The 17,002-nt window shown below is 44.4% G+C and overlaps 1 long non-coding RNA gene across 8 annotated transcripts in view; it reads right to left on the bottom strand.

Moving 5' to 3' along the window:
* The window catches only part of LOC128688553 (uncharacterized), a 28,382-nt gene extending 13,361 nt beyond the window's left edge, over positions 1-15,021 (bottom strand). For 4 of the 8 annotated variants that reach the window (XR_011392787.1, XR_011392786.1, XR_011392790.1 and 1 more), the window contains exons 1-2: positions 14,914-15,021; positions 10,857-11,053 (exon numbers count right to left, since the gene is read on the bottom strand). This is a non-coding gene — a long non-coding RNA (uncharacterized lncRNA). Of the gene's footprint in view, positions 1-10,242; positions 10,492-10,538; positions 10,764-10,856; positions 11,054-14,913 lie in introns of those variants that run through there. The other 4 variants (XR_011392785.1, XR_011392788.1, XR_011392789.1 and 1 more) reach the window with 4 other exon arrangements.
* Between the last annotated feature and the right edge of the window lie 1,981 nt (positions 15,022-17,002).

Consider the following 17,002-nt stretch of genomic DNA (forward strand, 5'->3'; position numbering starts at 1 on the left):
GTAACCTAAACTCAGTTTAATAGATTGAAGTTTGTTACCGAGCATAGTAGACCAACGTTGTTGCCAACGGGTGTGAAGGTGGGAAGATATTGCAGCAAAATAGTCCGTAAATGGAATACCTCTATATGAAACTGGTAGGTCGTGTACTGCTGACCGCGCAGCAGTGTCTGCCTGTTCATTGCCCTGTACGTCAACATGACCAGGGACCCAACAAAAAAACAATATATTTACGCTTGGTAAAGATGCGGCATAGCCAAAGTTGGATACGGAGGACTAAGGGGTGAGGTGTATCAAATTTCTGTATAGCCTGTAAAGCACTAAGGGAGTCTAAGACAACCACAAATGATGACACAGGCATAGATGCAATACAGATAAGTGCTGCAAGGATGGCATACAATTCAGCAGTAAAAATGCTAGCCGAAGATAGTAAATGCCCTCGTACGATGCTGTCCGGAAACATTGCTGCGAATCCTATGCCGTCAGAAGACTTAGAGCCATCTGTGTACACAGCAATGGCATGAGAATGAGAGTGAAAGTGGTCAAGAAAAGGAGAGCGGGAAGCGACCGTAGACAGTTGGGCTTTCGAGCAAGGGAGAGAGAAAGAACAGACTCAAACAGCTGGAACTTCCCAGGGGGGTTGGGAAAAGTGAGATGCTACATGAACATAGAAAGGTGGTAATTGAAGAGAAGACAAGAGCGAATGAAGGCGAAGAGAGAAGGGACGAAGTAAACAAGGGCGGTGAACAAATAAAGAATGTCTACTAATATCAGTGACCATTCTATAAATGGAAGGATTGCGGAGATCATGAGAGCGTACATAGTAGCGAAGGCAATGGGCATCACGGCGATCAGATAAGAATGGAATGTTCACTTTTGCATAGAGGCTCTCGACAGGGGAAGAGCAAAAAGCACCAAGGCATAAACGTAATCCTTGGTGATGAATGGGGTTAAGGCTAGAGAGAGTAGCAGGAGATGCTGCTGAATAGATCTGGTCACCATAATCAAGTTTCGATAAAATGAGGGTGGAATGTAGGCGAAGGAGGGTTCGACGATCAGCTCCCCATGAAAGATGAGCAAGGGTTTTAAGAAGGTTCAGCCGGCTGTGACAAGTTGCCTTCAGAGAGGTAATGTGAGGTTTCCAGGATAACCTACGGTCAAAGAGGAGGCCCAGAAACTTGACTGTATCACGTTCAGGGATACGGGAGCCATAGAGGTACAAAGGATGATCGGAGATGACAGAGCGTCTAGTGAAAGTAATTTGGTGGGTTTTAGTGCTGGAAAATTTAAACCCATGTGTGGTGGCCCAATTGGAACATGGTCGACTGCATGCTGGAGAGAAACTGTAATGAGGTGACAGTCAGCGCCTGCACAGGCAATAGCGAAGCCATCAACATAGAGTGATGACCAAATATTTGATGGAAGACTAGAGGCCAAATCATTAATAGAAAGGAGAAAAAGTGTTGTGCTCAGAACACATCCCTGGGGGACACCTTCAGCTTGGATCAAGTCCGGGGAGAGCACATTATTAACCCAAACACGGAAATGCCTGTCAGTTAAAAAGCTCTTAAGGAAGGATGGTGGATTGCCTCGAAGGCCTAAGGAGTGGGCTTGGGCTAAAATATTATACCTCCAAGTTGTGTCATATGCCTTCTCAAGGTCAAAAAATATGGCAATAAATGAGTGGTTATTCGCAAAGGCATTACGAACATACGTATCCAAGCGTAGTAAGGGGTCTATGGTAGAACGTCCCTTACGAAAGCCATATTGACGAGTGGAGAGACTGTTGTCTCTCTAAAAACCGCACTAAACGTCTATTTACTAGGCGTTCCATCACTTTGCAAACTGCACTGGTAAGAGCAATGGGACGATAGTGGGAGGCTTCATGTCCCATAGTGCCTGGTTTGCGGAAAGGGAGAACAATGGCGGATTTCCACAGCAGTGGAAGAACTCCTTGTGAGCAAATAAGATTGTAAAGGCATAATAGGACTGCAAGGGCTGACTGATGTAAATGTTGTAGCATACGAATATGAAGAGATTTCGTTCGGATTTTTAACCCCGGAGGGTTAGCCACCCAGGATAACCCAAGAAAGTCAGTGCGTCATCGAGGACTGTCTAACTTATTTCCATTGGGGTCCTTAATCTTGTCCCCCAGGATGCGACCCACACCAGTCGACTAACACCCAGGTACCTATTTGCTGCTAGGTGAACAGGACAACAGGTGTAAGGAAACGTGTCAAATGTTTCCACCCGCCGGGAATCGAACCCGGGCCCTCCGTGTGTGAAGCGGGAGCTTTAGCCACCAGACCACCGGGCCACTAGCCAGACCACCGGGCCACTAGAATGCCACTATGAATGTCGTCGGGCCCAGCTGCCGATGATTGGCAAGCTGAGTGTGTTGCCTCCAGTTCTTGAAGTGTAAAAGGCACATTATACTGTTCTTCTCTGAGAGAAAAAAAGTCCAAGGGTGCTAACTCTCTGGCAGACTTTGAGGAAAGAAATGAGGGGCATAGATGGAGTCCCTGAGAAATACGGACCAGATGATTGCCAATTTCATTGGCAACATCTAGTGGGTTTGCTATATCAACACCGGCAACCCGCAGAACAGGAGCCAGGTCAGGAGAATATTTACCACTCAGTTTTCGTACTTTTTTCCAGACTGCACTCATAGAGGAAGCAGAGGTGATGGAGGAGACATAATCTCGCCAGCAAGTGCATTTAGCGTCACGGATGACACGGCGAGCGATCGCACGCTTCTGCTTAAAATCAAGAAGTCTCTCTGTGGTTCTATTGTACCGGTACCTGCCCCATGCAGCGCGTTTCAAACGTACTGCACAAGCACAAGCAGGAGACCACCAAGGCACGCATTTCTGAGAATGCCTGCCCGAAGTTTGGGGTATACAATTAGAAGCTGCGGTTAAAATGGAGGATGAGAAGAGGTGTAAAAGCTCATCGATGGAGGACGAAGAAGGAACCTCTCTAAAAACAGTTAGGTGTTTACCTGGAGTTTACCTGGAGAGAGTTCCGGGGGTCAACGCCCCCGCGGCCCGGTCTGTGACCAGGCCTCCTGGTGGATCAGAGCCTGATCAACCAGGCTGTTGCTGCTGGCTGCACGCAAACCAACGTACGAGCCACAGCCCGGCTGATCAGGAACTGACTTTATGTGCTTGTCCAGTGCCAGCTTGAAGACTGCCAGGGGTCTGTTGGTAATCCCCCTTATGTGTGCTGGGAGGCAGTTGAACAGTCTCGGGCCCCTGACACTTATTGTATGGTCTCTTAACGTGCTAGTGACACCCCTGCTTTTCATTGGGGGGATGGTGCATCGTCTGCCAAGTCTTTTGCTTTCGTAGTGAGTGATTTTCGTGTGCAAGTTCGGTACTAGTCCCTCTAGGATTTTCCAGGTGTATATAATCATGTATCTCTCCCTCCTGCGTTCCAGGGAATACAGGTTTAGGAACCTCATGCGCTCCCAATAATTGAGGTGTTTTATCTCCGTTATGCGCGCCGTGAAAGTTCTCTGTACATTTTCTAGGTCGGCAATTTCACCTGCCTTGAAAGGTGCTGAGTAAAGGTGTGAGTAAAGGTTCCAATTTGCCTGATCAAATTGCCAACGTGGGATGCGAAGAGGTGGTGAATATGAAGGGTAAGTAAGAATGATTGGGAAATGATCGCTGTCATGTAAGTCCGGGAGAACAGACTAAGTGAAGTCTAATGCGGCAGAGGAAGAGCAGACTGAGAGATCGGTGCAAGAGAGTGTGTGAGTCCGAGGATCAAAATGGGTGCGAGTACCTGTATTTAAAACATGGAGGGGGTGGGTGGCAAGAAAAGCCTCTAACTGAATGCCACGGGAATCACAGTGAGATATCCCCCCCAGAGGAAATGGTGGGCATTAAAATCTCCAAGTAACAGAATCGGTGGCAGTAATGACGAAACAAGAAAGGCAATATCCGGAATAGATAATGCCCGAGGAGAGAGATATAAAGAACAGAGCGTATACCACCTATGCAAGTGGATACGGGCTGCTGTGTAATGCAGTGAAGTACGAACAAATAGCTGATGGTACGGAATATCAGTGCATAGAAGAAGGGCACTTTCATTAAAGGTCCCTGATGGGACCTTTAATGATCTGAAGAATACAAATTATAGCCTGAGATGGGAGAGATAACAGCAGAGTGTAATTTTGGTTCCTGTAAGCAAACACCAACAGGGGAAAACTGGGAGAGTAACATCTGAAGCTCACCCCGATTACCCCTGAGGCCGCGTATATTCCACTGTAAATAGGCCATGATTGGCAATGATAAAGATACCTGAAATCCGCAGGTAAGGGTTCCTATGGACTAGAGGGTTTAGAAAAGTCCACATGCGGAGGCAGGGGAAAACGTTCAAGCAGTGAAGGAATGGTGCGGTGTGAAGAAAGGAGTTGCGCAGATGGAGCAGAGGAGAGAGAAGGAACGGAGGGTGGATCAGTGTCCATTGATGGTTTGGTCTCTGCAATATATTCAGAGATTGCTTCAAGTGTTTCGGAATTCAGAGACATTGTATGGGAGACAATATTGGAAATGGTAGGGGGAGGATGAGTAAAGATTGGAACTGTAATGGACTGTACCAAGGTAGGGGGGGGGCGAAAGGGTGGAGGGAACTGGAGAAGCGTGGAGGGGGACAGAAGAGGCAGAAACCTGGGAGGTGGCAGAAGAGGAAGAAACTTGGGAGGGAACAGGGGAGGAAGGTACAGTATGAGGAGGGTGAACCTCTACACTTGTAACAGAGCCAGTGAGAGGGGAAGAACCAGGTACAGAGACAGGGAAGGTAAAATGAGGAGGAAGAAGGGAAGGTGTTAACGGACCTTTTTTTGACTTTTGAGAAGTAGAGAGACGGTTAGGAGGAGGTGTCATACGAGATCTCGTCGCTACCGAGGCTTGTGAGGGAGAACACGAAGAAGCGAGATCAGACTGAGGTGTTGAAGTAGGGACGTCTGAGCCTAGGACAGCAAAAGAATTAGATACAGGAGTGACTATGGGAGAGGTAACCAGAGGTGGTTGCAGAAGATGGGATCCCAGAAGTGGGGGGACGTTTTGAAACATGGGAATAAGAAACACGAGGTAGTCTCCCTTGGAGGCGGAGATGAGAAACTGACATGGCATAAGGGAGACCTGCCTCTTTGAGGTAACGGATTTCCCGCTCGTTTAAGTAGACTTGACAATGGCGAGAGTATGAAGGGTGAGCCTCATGACAATTAAGGCAAGAGGGAGGTCGATTACAAGACATATTAGAATGGTCATCGGCACCACAGACCGGGCATTCGGCGATAGATCTGCAATATTTCGCTGGATGGCCAAATCGCCAGCAATTTCTACACTGTTGCGGTGTAGGGAGACACGTTTCGAACTTGTAACCGATGTCCTGCTACATAAACTGAGGATGGGAGTTCATGGCTGTCAAAAGTTAAACGAGCCACATTGCTAGGGTATCGTCTTCGCCCGTGGGCAGGAAGAACATAAGTGTCTACCTTGAGGATTGGGAGATCTTGGAGTTCCAGCTGTTCAAAAATGTCAGTGCCACATGTCTGGAAATTTTGTTGAACTATGGTATGGGGCAGAATGACGGTACCACTACAAGAATTGAGGGAATGATGTTTTTCAATAGTGACAGGAACAGTATTGATATGGGAAAGACGAGAAAGCTCATGAGCCTGGGTAGCATTCTGTACAGTGATGATGCACGTACCGCTCTTAAGAGCACGAAAAGACGTAGGAGTGCCTTGCCAATACTGTGGTCAGAAAGATAGGCAGTAGAGGAAGTCGGTCGTAAAGTGAAGAATTTAGTCCATTGTGCAGTCTGAAACTGAGCGTGGAAAGGTAGTGAAGGAAGTGTCGATCTTTTCTGAGAAGAATGAGAAGGTGGAGAAGTATCATCAGCAGGTAATTGTCGTTGGCATTTAGGCGTGGGACCAGAATTGGTCCGACATGGAACGGGCCGGCGATTCAAAAATTGCCGCACCGTAGAGGGAGAGGCCGGAAGCATAGTCAGAGGAGAGCGAAGGTCAGATAAATCGAAGGAGTCAGTCGAGGCCTCAGTACCTGAAGCGGGTGAGGAAACAGCACCGGCAAGAGGTACAGAGGCATGAGGAGTGTCCGAAGAGTGGTCCAAAGATGAGGCGGGGTCAGAATGGGGTGCGGTATCAAGAAGGGGCCTGGGGGTAGCAGGTTCATGGACTAGGGCTGCCATGGTTAGGTTACTTCTTTCTTTTTGTTTTTAAGAAAAAAAAATAAAAATAAAAATAAAAAAGAATAAAAAAAGGGGGGGATCGGGGAGGGATAGTTCCTAGGAGGAATGAAAGGGCCAGAAATCTCCCTCCGTGCCCAAGAGGACCTCAGCACCGCAAGTAGCGCAGATGCAGCATGGAACCCGTGCCATACCCTACCCATCATGCCAGTAAACCGGCAATCCAGGATAGCAACCTCACATCTGCCGAGCTACCTCGATGGACAAAAGAGAGGGCGGCCGGAAATCTGCCACAAAGCATACCTCCTTCGACCACCACCCCCGGAATCCGAAAAGTGGCTTCCAGAGACACACCCGTCGCCCGAGACACACCCAAAAGCCAACCTCCGGGATACCGGAGAGGGATCAGGACATCCCCAGGCGATCCAGATTCCACAGCAAACTATGCCACCGCGAAGAACCTCAACGGAATGGGATGGACCCCGGTACCCTTTCCTCAACCTAGGAACTAGCGTGCCTGTGGGAAAAAAAAATCCCAAAGGCCAAAAAGGAAGGGCAAAAGGGAGGGGTGGGGAGGAGGAGGAGGAAAAGAAAAAGGGGAGGATGGGGAAGATGGGATAGGGAATGGGGGATTGGGGGGTAATTAGGTTCGGTCTGAGGAAGGAGACCGACAGGTCTAATTCCTCAGACCAAGAGCCTCTTCACCACGCCAAGGAGCCCCCCTTGAAGAGGAAGCCAGTCATAGCATGAACCAGTTCAAGAAGTCAAAAGGTACCTAATGAGCGTAGTGACAAAGGTTGAATTTTTTTTTAGCTAACACACATGTAAATATAAATAACTCATTTTACCTTATTCTTAGCACATCTCCTTTATATTATAACAAGGTATTAAAAGGACCCCGATGGAAATAAGTCACTGACTTTCTTGGGTTATCCTAGGTTCTCTACACGTATGCTGCTATGTATGATAATCTATGTAACTATTTGTGTATACCTGAATAAATTTATTAAACAAGTCACTGATTTTTTGGGTTATGGTGGGTAATTTACACTATGTATGATAATTGTATGTAGCAGTGTGGTAGTGCAGGTTGGGGTGATCACTTCTCAGCCGATATGTCTGCCTCAAGTATGCAATATAAATGCGCCTTAGACTTTAGTGTTGTGAAGGGCACGCCGTGGAAATTACAACTAACAGAATGTTAAGTTAAACATCACAGATGGTAACTATCGCCTCCATTTTCCATCATAATGATTTGTGTCAAGTAATGAGTAGCCACATTACCAAATATTTTGAAATATTGTTACATGTTCCTGCTGCTGCTGCTGCTGCTGCTATTTCCCTATGTTTGTTAAATAATAATAAATCTATTTCTAGAAGTACGTGATACAACTTATACAGACCATATGTGACACCAGCCAGTGGCGTCGTAAAAGGGGGGGGGGTGGCGCCCGGGGTGACACCATAGAGCAGTGGTTCCCAAACTTTTTCAGCTTGTTACCCAATTTAACATGCCACATAAAGCATGTTACCCCTTTCACAAAATGTTGTTATTATTGATATATATGGCTAAATTAAAACACTTGAGATATTTTCTTTTATTTATTGTATTTGAACATTGTGCATCTCTAATGACTATTACCAAAGATGTCAAGAACATCAGTGGGATGGATGGAGTTGCATACTTGAAGCTAGTTTAGGAATTCTTGGCTTCATACCAGCTTATGTCTACCTCGGCTGATGCTCACAGATAAACTGACAGTGTGAAATAGAGGCAGCCTCAGGAAGTGAGTGACGCATACTGGACAGGTCGATCTGGGCTACTGAGTGACTTTTGTCCTGAAGCATACTTGTCAAAATACTTTTGGGTTTCCACACACACTTAGCTATATATTTCTTCTTTTCTAATACTGTATATTAGTTTTTGATGTTATTGTTATTTGGTTTAACTTTATTACTTACTTATAATAGGTTTACTTTACAACTTTATATACTAAGACAAAGTTAACAATAATCCTCATACCGGGTACCGCATTGTTTTCTTGATTTTCAGAATTCATAACTTTTTTTCTGTCACCCCTCCATTACCCCCAAAAAATGGTTAAATTACCCCCAGGGGGTAATTTACCCCCAGTTTGGGAACCACTGCCATAGAGCCTCTAAAGGTGACACTAATGACCAAAACAGTGCTGCAGCAATGCAAGAGAAAATCCTTCGTTTCTCTATAGACTATATGATTACAGAGTATAAATAGGTCTAGATAGGGAAAATCATTGATTTTGACGTGATAGATGATTTTGCAGGATTGAGTTTAGTTAGTTTAATATCTTTATTATGCACCCCATACCCATCCTGTGGGCGGTAGTCAAAAGATTACAAAGGTACATAATGGGTCCAGGGACTGAACCCCAAAGTTATGATAGCTGAACTAGTTACAAAGGTAATGAACTCCACGTAGATATGATCACAATCATGGCAAGTTACAAAGGTAATGAATCAGCCTCACTCCTATACATGGTTACAGTCATGAACAAATTACAAAGTAATGAGCCACTGATACGTCCACACCTGGTCACAATTGTAATGATTTATAAATACAAATATTAAGTGGGTCATACACCCACACGAGCGCGTGCAGGATTGAAAGCCAGGAAATGTAAGATCACAATCACTGAAATGTTACCTGTACTCAAGGTCAAATCGGAACTAGCGTTCCTGATATTGCAATGTTTTTCTTTATTTTTTAATTTTTTTTTCTATTGCATTGTTGAAGATGAATAAATGTAGGATCTGTTGCCTATACTCAAAGTGGTATGTGAGTATCTTTCCTCAATATTGCTACAATTATAAATTTTATCATTAATAAAGTTGAGAAGTATTCTCCTGTTCGGTTTATGGCCCTTAAATGTTCTCATTGCTAAACATTAGTTAGTGGTCATGCAGTAGTGATGTAACTAGAGTTTACTACCCCCCTCCCATCCCCCTGAACTTGGATTTCATATCAGGTGCAGGAACTGATCAACACACAGCAGCATTTTGTTGGGTTATTATTGGTTTAGGTGATTGGTCGTAGAAGATTTGTGCCACAATATGTCACATTAGTGTCGTTTGTGTCTATTTACCCAACATTTTCTTGGATTTAATTGCCACGACGGATAGTGGAGTTTACCTGGAGTTTACCTGGTATGAACTCTCCCACTAGGTATGTTAGGATGGCAATGAAGATATTAAACTAACAGGTCAAATTCACATTCAGATATTTACATTTATCTTCATACTCTAGGAAAGCAATATAGTTTACATGTAATAAGACACTGGTAGGCACAAAAGGGAGCCACTGGTATGCAATGCATTTCGGGATAATTAAAACTGAACTAAGGCACTTCAACTTTGGGTTATCCTAGGTAATTTACACTCGGCAGACGATGCAACATCCCCCCAATGAAAAGCCGGGGTGTCACTAGCACATTAAGAGAAAACAATAAGCGTCAGGGGCCCAAGACTGTTCAATTGCCTCCCAGCATACATAAGGGGGATTACCAATAGACCCCTGGCTGTCTTCAAGCTGGCACTGGACAAGCACCTAAAGTCGGTACCTGACCAGCCGGGCTGTGGCTCGTACGTTGGATTGCGTGCAGCCAGCAGTAACAGCCTGGTTGATCAGGCCCTGATCCACCATGAGGCCTGGTCACAGACCGAGCCGCAGGGGCGTTGACCCCCGGAACTCTCTCTAGGTAAACACTCCAGGCTATGTATGATAATGCGTACCTGTACCTAAATATACTTGCTTACTAAGAATTAAGACTGGTGAATAAGTTCATTCAGGTATACATAAATTATCATGCATAGCAGCATGTGTCGATTACCTAGGATAACCCCCACAAAAAAAAAAAAGTCAGTGACTCATTTCCATTGCGGTCTTTGTATTTCCTTTGTTAAACTATATCATCCTGCATGAGGCACTAAAGGCAGCTCATGCCATCTATCAGGTCACACCATATAAAAATTAAGCACTAAACCCACAAGAGATGTCAAATACGCAAGCCCAACATCCAGGAGTGTTTTCAACGAGTCCATGGACACTGTTCATTAGAATTTTTCTTTTATATTTTATTTAAAACTCGGGTACAAAAATATATGGGTACATAATCAATATGTAACAAGATACAGGCAGTGAACAATAATCAACTGTAATTACATAAATACTGAAGAAGCACATATATAATGACAGAACTGGCTGCTGCACTCAAATCAAACACCGCTTGTACGTACTGTGCTTCACATGAAAAGATGGTCATATAAAAAACGATAGAACCTACCCAGTAATGCTTACACTCTTCCCCCATGAAAACGTGCCACTTTCACCTTAGCATACAGTGACAAATCTCTTATACTTATACATTTATAAAGCATTAAAAACTTCAATGACAAAATATATAAACACAATCCAGCCAGCTAAACGGCTGACACTATAATACAAGGAATGTCTTAACATGACGGCTCACATCCACCATACAACACAACCCACACTAACCCTCATATACCCTATGGTAATAATCAATAAACAGTCACTGATGGTAATTAGCGTCTTATAATATATATCACCCTAAAAAAACACGCTATATACATAAACCTACCACAATAATAAATAAATTTACACATTGCAGTGCAGTGCAGTGCAGCCAGCAGCAACAGCCTGGTTGATCAGGCTCTGATCCACCAGGAGGCCTGGTCACAGACCGGGCCGCGGGGGCGTTGACCCCCGGAACTCTCTCCAGGTAAACTCCTGCAGACAGATTATTTACACTGCCGGAGATAATCTATACATCACATCCTACAGAGAATGGACAACATTAGACATCTAAAATAATATGACATGTGTTTCGCATGACCTGCTATTGCAGAGATTACTTACACTCCTACCAAAATGAAAACTGACCAGTTTCACCTGGCTATACACAAGATCAAAAACTCATTCACTTGAACATATATAATGAAAATGTGAAAAAACATCTGTCACAATATATAAGCAAGAACACCCCAGGCAAGATCTTACATTATATACAATACCAAAACGTTCCACTAGTTAAAAAACAGGTATGAATGCCTCATTATTATGACAAGTTACATTGCTCATATATAGGTAGACATGTATAATTACAGGTTAAAATATGCTTATATACTAACATGCTTATGTACATCCTTACAAAACATGAAGGAATCCTTAGATAAATTATAATCATCGGTGTTCACAATAACACCAAGACATTACATTGAATATCACATTGAATATCACCTCAACATCCTTTCCTCACACAATTCCACACACTCACACAATCGACCTCTGCAACACCCCCCCCCATGGGAAGGCCAGCCCGTTCATGCCCCTGACCGCTTATAAAGACCATTAATCCCTCAAAAGAAAGTCCCTGTAGCCCTCCGAGAAATCCCTCTCCCACCTCCTACCATATATTTCCCTGTTGCGACACTTTGTTCTATAAAAGGATGCTGCTATGGCCATCCTACGTTCCTCCGCCCCTTTGTCTCTCATTGCCCATGATATATATACACGAAATTAACCACTAAGTAAGCCACTGCCCTTTGAACCTTTACCCCTACATCTAAACTGAGCGCTCTCAAAACCGACAACCCTTACCTTTGTAACTAGTTCAGCTATCATAACTTTGGGGTCCAGTCACTGGACCCATTATGTACCTTTGTAATCTTTTGACTACCGCCCACAGGATGGGTATGGGGTGCATAAAGATATTAAACTAAAGTGAGTGAGTGAGTGAGTGAGTGTGTGTGTGTGTGTGTGTGTGTGTGTGTGTGTGTGTGTGTGTGTGTGTGTGTGTGTGTGTGTGTGTGTGTGTGTGTGTGTGTGTGTGTGTGTGTGTGTGTGTGTGTGTGTGTGTGTGTGTGTGTGTGTGTGTGTGTGTGTGTGTGTGTGTGTGTGTGTGTGTGTGTGTGTGTGTGTGTGTGTGTGTGTGTGTGTGTGTGTGTGTGTGTGTGTGTGTGTGTGTGTGTGTGTCTGTCTGTCTGTCTGTCTCAACAATCAATATTTGCACCAATAACTCATTACAGTTGTGACCGCGTATGGAAGTGTGAATTGCTCATTACTCTATAATTTGTTCATGATTGTAGCCAAAGTATAAACGTAAGTAACCATTCTACAGAATTCATTACCTTTGTAACTTGTGAGCTCATTACCTTTGTACCTAGTTCAGCTATCAAAACTTTGGGGGCCCAGTCCCTGGACCCATTACGTACCTCTGTAATCTGTAAATACCTTTGTAACTTGTCATGATTGTGACCAGACTTACCTGGAGTTCATTACCTTTGTAAATTGTGAGTTCATTACCTTTGTAAATTGTGAGTTCATTACCTTTGTAAATTGTGAGTTCATTACCTTTGTAAATTGTGAGTTCATTACCTCTGTAACTTGCTCAGCTATCAAAACTTTGGAGTCCAGTCCCTGGACCAATTATGTACCTCTGTAATCTTTTGACTACCGCCCACAGGATGGGTATGGGGTGCATAATAAACATATTAAACTAACTAACTAACCTTTTCCCCCCCCCACATACCGGATTACTTTTCCTAACCATTCCCGCACAACCCCTAGGCTTTCACAAAAATAAACTACATGAAAAGCTGATTCATCTACCCAACAAACCTGACACTCCCCACCCTCCCTTATTCGCCTATTTCGTAAAACCCCAGACGGCAATATTCCATGAAGAAACCTATACATTACCTCCCTCACGCGTGGCCGGATGCGTAACCCTTTTAATCGACCCCAAATGTCTTCCCATGCGTACATCGGGTACACTCCTTCCGTTGCCACTGCCACCCTAGGCCATAACTTCCTCTCCATGAACCCTACCCGCATGTTTCTCGGATCTCTGACCATCATCAATAGACACAACAACTCCTCACCATCTCTCAAATCCTGTCCCTTCCACCATCTCCCAAGATCTCCCTGCAGCATCCCCAACCCTCCACTCCCCTCCCCCCGAGCCCTTAGCAACCCATGTTTCACATATACACACTTCAACCTTCTTTCCAAATGAATTAACCCCAGCCCTCCCAAGGCCACCGGAAGTGTTACCACCTCTCTTTTCAACCAATCACATCCCGAACCCCAGATAAAACGGAAAACTCTGCTCAACAATCTCCGGACATCCCCATACACCAAAGGGTACAAAGCTGCTACATGCCATATTTTGCTGTACAAAAGCACATTGACCACAATGACCCTCTGGTGTAGCGTAAGATGTGTCGGCCGTAATCCTGACAATCTTCCCAATACCCTAACTACCACACCCTTTGAATTATTCTCCCTCGCCATCTGAGCATTACCCATATACACAACTCCACAAATTTTCACCCGGTCCACGACACACCACCTCATCCCCCCACCCCCGCCCTCCCGCCCATCCCAATCACCCAATCTCATGAGTTTTGATTTATGCACATTCACAGCCATACCTGTTGCCATCCCAAAAACATCTATAACTCTCTTCAGACCCTCCAAGCCCTCCCTCCCACTCACTAGGACAGTTGTGTCATCAACATAACCTATGATACCGGGACTCCCACCTCCAAAACTAGGGAGGCCAAGCCCATGATGACACTCGTCAGGTCACTTGTTCTATCTAGGCTGGAATATTGCTGCACTCTAACAGCACCTTTCAAGGCAGGTGAAATTGCTGACCTAGAAAATGTACAGAGAACCTTCACGGCGCGCATAACGGAGATAAAACACCTCAATTACTGGGAGCGCTTGAGGTTCCTAAAACTGTATTCCCTGGAACGCAGGCGGGAGAGATACATGATTATATACACCTGGAAAATCCTAGAGGGACTAGTACCGAACTTGCACACGAAAATCTCTCACTACGAAAGCAAAAGACTTGGCAGACGATGCAACATCCCCCCAATGAAAAGCAGGGGTGTCACTAGCACGTTAAGAGACCATACAATAAGTGTCAGGGGCCCGAGACTGTTCAACTGCCTCCCAGCATACATAAGGGGGATTACCAACAGACCCCTGGCAGTCTTCAAGCTGGCACTGGACAAGCACCTAAAGTCAGTTCCTGACCAGCCGGGCTGTGGCTCGTACGTTGGTTTGCGTGCAGCCAGCAGCAACAGCCTGGTTGATTAGGCTCTGGTCCACCAGGCCGCCTGGTCACAGACCGGGCCGCGGGGGCGTTGACCCCCGGAACTCTCTCCAGGTAATTACTGCCTGTCTGATAACCATTAATGTTTAACATAGTAAAACTATCTTTATTTTCTTTAATCAATATTTCTTACATATTAACATGATGACTAACAATTTGTTTACATGGAAATCTATCTGGATCACATGGCACAAGTTACTTGGATCAAGAGACCTTCCCTAAGTTTTTTTTCAAAAACGGAAAAAAATAGCCCAGAACTGCATACACCTTTATGGGTTACGTAACGCCTAGTGCGAGAGTTATTGTTTGATCAGAGGAAGGGGAGGAGCTCCAGTTCCTCGCATCAAAACCCCTTCACTAAATTCAATCACCTCCCTCCCTCACCCTCCCTTCAAGACCCCAAAGAAAATTAAAACTTAAATAATTTAGTGACCAAACTGGTGGCGGGGACCAGGAGCTGCAGGTTAACTTTGCTGTTGTACTTAAAAAAACGTCAATAGACAATATTTACATTATTTAGGTGTATTAAGAGGCTGAGGAAGCGGTAAAGCCGGAGGGGGCCAGGAAGGGGAGCAACACGTCTCTCTTGTACGACCATGGAAGGTTAACTGACCTTTAGTGACCATGAGGTTAGTCACTGTCCTGAACTTCACTGTAACACTATCACTGATAACCTGACTAACTTTGACTACCACCACTAGCTGGCACTACTACACCACCACTACCTCCACTAGATGGCACTACTACACCATCTCTATCAGTATTACTCATGGTGAAGCGCCCAACCCGTGGGGGTCATGCACCGCCTGGGAGGACAAGTTCACTCCCAGGTGGTATAGATCACATTCCTTTGATCAGGAGTCCCTCACCACCACCTTCAAGGAACCTCTCTCCAGGCCAACACTCTTACCACCAGAGTACTAGTGGTACTATTGTACCACTAGTACTCCTCATGAAGGGCAGATTATTGTACCACTAGTATTCTATATGAAGGGCAGGTTATTGTACCACTAGTACTCTACATGAAGGGCAGATTATTGTACCATTAGTACTCTATATTAAGGCCAGATTATTGTACCACTAGTACTCTACATGAAAGCCAGACTGTTTTACCACAAGTACTCTACATGAAGGGTAGATTATTGTACCATTAGTACTCTACATGAAGGGAAGACTATTGTACCACTAGTACTCTACATGAAAGCCAGACTGTTTTACCACAAGTACTCTACATGAAGGGTAGATTATTGTACCATTAGTACTCTACATGAAGGGAAGACTATTGTACCACTAGTACTCTACATGAAAGCCAGACTGTTTTACCACAAGTACTCTACATGAAGGGTAGATTATTGTACCATTAGTACTCTACATGAAGGGAAGACTATTGTACCACTAGTACTCTACATGAAAGGTAGATTATTTTACCACAAGCACTCTACATAAAGGGTAGATTTTACCATTAGTATTCTACATGAAAGGAAGATTATTTTACCACTAATACTCTACATAAAGGGAAGATTATTGTACCACTAGTACTCTACATAAAGCGCAAATTGTTGTACCACTAGTACTCTACATGAAGGGCAGATTATTTTAACATTCAAGGAAGTGCTAAGCCCGTACGGGTTATAGTAATAATAAATTGGCCTATGAGTCGTACTCATTTTTCATCATATACAGTATTATATTCATGAGGAGAGTTAATCCGGTGGGAATAAACCTATTTAGGGCTGTTTCTGTTAGCTTATGGGTCAGAGTTAAATTCATGTGGGAAATTTAAGCCATTAGGAAAAGGTCTATTTAGGGGTGTTTCTGATAGCTTATGGGTCAGTATTATGGAGAGAGTTAAGCCAGTAGGGATAGGCCTATTTATAGGTGTTCCTGCTAACCTATGGGTCAGTACTATAGGGAGTTAAGCCAGTAGAAATAGGTCTATTGAGAGGTGTTTCTGCTAGCCTATGGGTCAGTATTACATTCATGGAGGAGACTCAATAAGATAGGTACAGATAAAACAGTTTAGATAAGCAGCTTGGGCTTCCAGACAGCGCTGTATGACCCTTGTTGTCTTTTAATTGAAATAATAATAAATAGGTTACCATGGAAAGTTTTGAGCAAACAGAAACAGGGCTAAATATACCTATCCCTGCTGGTATTAAGGTCAATCACAAGCAGTTTCATGATAATGCTTGCAGACGTAATTCTTACCAGTATTATTATTATAACAAAATCAAGTGCTAAACCTACTAGGGTCATACAGAGCTGCGTAATTCCTATCAGCCCTCTAAGAAAACCCAAGTCAGGGATTAGTTCAGGTTAACCTATGGAGGCCTCTAGTCTGTAAAACCTTTCTCTCAGGAGCTTGTGTACACCCTCAGAAGAGCCCTGTATCCTACTAGGATCCCAACTATGTTACCAGTTTACAGCCTTATTAGAGTCCTCTCTCCTACCAGGATCCCAGCTATGTCACTTGTGTACACCCTCAGTAGAGCCCTCTATCCTACCAGGATCCCAGCTATGTCATCTGTGTACACCCTTGGTAGAGCCCTCTATCCTACCAGGATCCCAGCTATGTCATCTGTGTACACCCTCAGTAGAGC

The sequence above is a fragment of the Cherax quadricarinatus genome, chromosome 35 (genome assembly GCF_038502225.1).
Source record: "Cherax quadricarinatus isolate ZL_2023a chromosome 35, ASM3850222v1, whole genome shotgun sequence".
Classification (NCBI taxonomy): domain Eukaryota; kingdom Metazoa; phylum Arthropoda; class Malacostraca; order Decapoda; family Parastacidae; genus Cherax; species Cherax quadricarinatus.